At 40.4% G+C, this 4,564-nt stretch overlaps 1 long non-coding RNA gene across 1 annotated transcript; it reads right to left on the bottom strand.

Annotated features, from left to right (window-relative positions):
- Nucleotides 1–2,883: 2,883 nt before the first annotated feature.
- LOC134537751 (uncharacterized) lies at nt 2,884–4,352 on the bottom strand. The gene is made up of 3 exons (XR_010076038.1): nt 4,255–4,352; nt 3,461–3,587; nt 2,884–3,258 (listed from the first exon to the last, which is right to left on the bottom strand). It is a non-coding gene; the product is annotated as an uncharacterized LOC134537751 (long non-coding RNA).
- Between the last annotated feature and the right edge of the window lie 212 nt (nt 4,353–4,564).

The raw sequence follows: 4,564 nt of genomic DNA, 5'->3' as shown, positions 1-4,564 counted from the left end.
CTTTGGTCCTCAAAAAAATGCCAACGACTTGAAAATTCCTAAACGCGGTACAAGAGTCCTAAAGCGCCATAAGCCGCTGAGGTCATGATCTTGACAATTAGGATGCCATGGCCACCATATTGAATTATTACTTAACCGTTGCAATTATCGTTACGACAGAAATCTTGAAAAACCGTAATTATTACCAAAAAAATATGTATGAAATTTATTCAATGGTGATAATGTATTTCAAAACAATACCTAAGTATTAAATGTAAACCTAAGACGATTAGTTGCGTGAAAACGTAATACTTATTTTAACAGCAGATTTTCTTAAGAAAGAGTATTGTAACAACAGCGCAAAGCAAATATTTCTACCGGTCTCTTGCCAAAAATTAATTTTAACTATAACAATTATTACAGAATAGATTTTATTTTTATGTATTATGAAACAGTATTGCCAAGTTTCGCACAAACAATAATTTGCATCTCTCTACCATCACCCCCATCCTTTTCCTCAAGATTCTAACATAACTTATACGCAACGCCTTTATCTTTACTTATAAAAGCGTTTTCTTATCAGCTCTTGGTTCGTGCATGATTTCACGTGGAAGTTTATTACAAAAGGTAGCGATCTACAATTCCTTATTATCTCTCTTTCTCTCTTTTTTTCCTCTCTGTAGACACGACGCAGTTACCTAGTTCCCCGTTTCTTGCCTAAAGTTACCCTCACAACGTCTTCTCGCAGCAGAGGTAAGTTATACGAGAGCGCAAAAGTACAGTGAGACGTGTCGGGATATCCTAGCCAAAATCAGAGCTAGGCGTTGAGGAATAATTCTAACAGAGTTAGAAAACAGAATAGGTATAAGGTAAACATACAAGAGTCTAGCGGCAGCAACGCTACTTCCTGCAACTGGCTGCAAATGCCGAGCCTTTCCGATGTTGGCCGATCGGGAGCGGCTACCCCCTGGATGTTTTTTTTTATTTTTACGCGCGCGTTTTTTTCTCTCCAGTATAAAAAAGCCACACAGATTGTTTAGTGGATGGTTGGTTATATTAGGTAAGTATAGCTACATTAAAAATACTGTAAAATCATTTTATGGTTGCTTAGCAAATAACTTTTTAATATGTAGCTATCCAGCGCTAGGAAACCGTTTACATGATTTCACAGTATAGCCTATTTAATGTAGCTATCCTAACCAAATCAACCGTCCACAATGTTTTAAAGTATTTATAATGTAGCTAACTTAACCTAATTAACCATTAGTTATCATGTCCTTACTTGAAAATTACAAGTTGCGTAAAATTGCAAGGGAATATGAGGCGTCCCGAGAATATTTGTGGAAGACAAATACATCATAGATTTTATACGGCATGAAAAATATACAAATCCACGAAGTACGTTTCTTCAATTAGGTATTTTCCTTTAAAAACAATTACAAATAAATACCGTTGCCTTGTTTATGGTCTTTCCTTTTAACACCTCCATATTTATTTACAATGAAAAAAAAAAAAAACCTTAAGATGCATGATTGGACGTTTTGCTCTCTCGTCAGTGAAAAGAAGGCTTCCCGTTGCGGGATCGCGCCGTCGGCATTTGCAGCCAGTTGCAGGAAGTAGCGTTGCTGCCGCTAGACTCTTGTGGTAAACATTCGCAAAGTCTGAGAAAAAAAGGGCACCTCTAACCTGGGTAAACAAATTTACTGCCCAATTGTACATGAAACTGATATTCACCGGCGATGATAAAGCTCGCAATTGATGGACTAGACTTTCCTAAAACTAGGGTGCTGCACCACATACGATAGCTCGATGCTAGGTCCACATTCATGCTTGACCTGAACAAAATAAATATATGTATAAGAGAGGATACGTTGTCTAAATATTATGGGCAAATGATATAATAATGATTACAAAATATTACAGCGGCGTAAATATAAAATTGATGATTTAAAATATAAAATGACGTTAAACGATATAAAATATAAAATGACGATAAACTATATAAAATAAAAAATGACGATAAACGATATAAATATAAAATGACGATAAAAAAAATATTTTGTGGGTACAATGAAACATTAATGCTGAACATTTATATAGCAAAAATAAAATACTTAAAAAAGTCTTTTTAAAAATTCAGCTTCGCTAAGAACCATAAAAAACTATTGAACAGTGATTTTTAAAATATGTATTAACCACTTCAATGAAATATAAAGCGAAAGTTGAATGTTTTCCGAAACACCACGAACAGGCAATGCTGTGACAGTTGGGACGAGGCTGTTTGAAAAACTGGAGTTCTTAAAAAATCTCGTTGCGATATTTAAAATTCACAGCTAAGTTTCTAAAGTAATGCTAAAACAATCCGAAACCAATGTTCGACTAACAATTCCAAACAGGCTGTTACAATCACTAGTTACTTGCGTGTACACGCCTCCACACACACAGTGTATGTATGCTGGGATAAATTGAGCCTATAGATCGACGAAATAGCTTTGCGTCTCGTAGTGTCCTATTCTGCCAGTATAGAAGTCTCAAAATGTGGTGATTTGCAAAATCACCATACCATCCAGTGCAGATTTCTCCCCCCCAAAAAATTAATGAATCTCCTACTGCACGAACTCGCGCAAAACGCAAAAAAAAAAAAAAAAAAAAAAATCAGACGCCAAAGTTATTCGTGTAACGACCAACCGAACTGCTCATGATTGGACAAATGCACCTGGCAGTGCGCTCACTACACTTCCATTAAGGCTCAAACCAATTTAAATGCTTGAAAAAAAAAGGAAATATTTGTGAAACAGTACGGCACTCTAAGCGAAACATCGCGCTAAGAAAACAGTTATTTTTCCTTTTTTGTTAATCCAGCTACACCGTCAAATTGTGCAACTTGTGTAAGTTAACCGGACAGATTGTTCCGACCTTATGGCCGGCATTCTCACGTTACCCTCCCAAACGTGCGCCCTATCAGGGGTAGGGTGGGAGAAATTTCCAGTTCGTTTTTCGTTTTTTACATTCCAGAGCGTAATTTAAACAGAACTGTTTGGGGATCAGTGCACGCAAGTGCAGCCTGATTCGTGGCTACGAAGCTGAGAGGAGGACTTACTTTTTTTGAACGGAGGGCGTCGCGGCAGCTGTTCGCAAGTCCCGGGCCGCCTCGCAGCTGCAGGGTTCAAGTCCGGTGACGTGGAGAGGGCAGGTGCTACCACGATCAGCCCGGGGCGGAACAAAGAGTCCTGTCTGCCTGCTCGCTGCTCCGAGGTCGACGGTGGCGCGTCCCAGCGCCTGGTAACAGAACCAAGTCGGGCGCGACAATCACATACGTGCGCGCACACACACACACAGTCGCGCAACACTGGGTTACCCAGCGACACGGGTTTGGCACGGAAATCAACAGGGTGCCGAGGAAATTTTAAATACTAAATAAACATCAGGTCACACATGTCATTTAATCCCAAATAAAATTATATAAATAAGAAAGCCGTACCATTGGCGTGGAGCGGCTACCGCCGAACACCTCATCAGTCGCGGCTAGTCATGTCCGTGGTGTGACGTCATCCACGGTGGCATCACGGATGTCATTCCGTCCGGCAGCTTCCAGGGGCGCCGAGTACCTGCGCACGCGTGGCATTGCTTACTATAACTGCCACACAGTGACCGAGATTGCAGTGAGACTGTCACCTGATGTGCTTGTGACATCTGGATAGCTGTTAGGGGGTGTCGATGAATTACGTTAGGGGGGTAGGGGGTCGAGCCGAATCTCACGTTGGTGTGGTGAGAAAGGGGAGGGGGGGGGGTTTCGGATAATACTACGTAATTACCCCCCCCCCCCCCCGCAAGAAACAGCGTAAAATTGCGAGAAAACCGGGTTAAATCAAGTAGAACATGTTTCTCCTCTGATATATCGCTGAATCCCACACAATAATATTTATCGCGGCTATGCGAACGCAACAAAGTTACTCTTGATACCACGCAAGAGTCCCCCGTCGACTGAATTAGAATGAATATTCTTTTAAGTATTTTAGTGGTTCCTATTTAAGTATTTTATTGTTCGATTTTTTCACACTGTGATTCTAGACTAAGTTCTGTCTTAAAAACTAGTCTTAAATAAAAATAATATGTCAAATTAGGCTTTTTTCATAAATCCAACGCAAAAACAACAAAATAACGTATTTTCACTCTATAAAAAAGGCATTTGAAAAATCTCACGTTTGATTAGGGAAGGGAGGTGGTCGAAAAATCGCCAAAATCGCCTCACGTAATTAATGGACGCCCCCTTACCTTCTGTTCCGGAGACCTTCCTTGAAGTACGGTGACACCTCAATCAGCAGCAACAGGTGTACAGCAGTGGAGCGGTCGAGAAGGCAGCGTGAAGTGTCGCGTGGCCGACGCGAGCTATGTATTTTTACCGCCGGCGCGGCGTTGCCAAGTCGCGCTGTTGCCGGTTTTAGCTAAGTGTTTTTAAAGTAAAATAAATTAAACCAGCTTCAACTGTGGTGCGAATTAAGCATGAGAGCGGTAATCTGTACTGTAACAGTAGTACAGAGCGTTTAAACTGTTGTTTAAATTATGATTACAGTTGCAACGATAC

Source organism: Bacillus rossius, chromosome 12, assembly GCF_032445375.1.
Source record: "Bacillus rossius redtenbacheri isolate Brsri chromosome 12, Brsri_v3, whole genome shotgun sequence".
NCBI classification, from domain to species: Eukaryota; Metazoa; Arthropoda; class Insecta; order Phasmatodea; family Bacillidae; genus Bacillus; species Bacillus rossius.
This window is presented reverse-complemented; position numbering and strand designations above follow the sequence as displayed.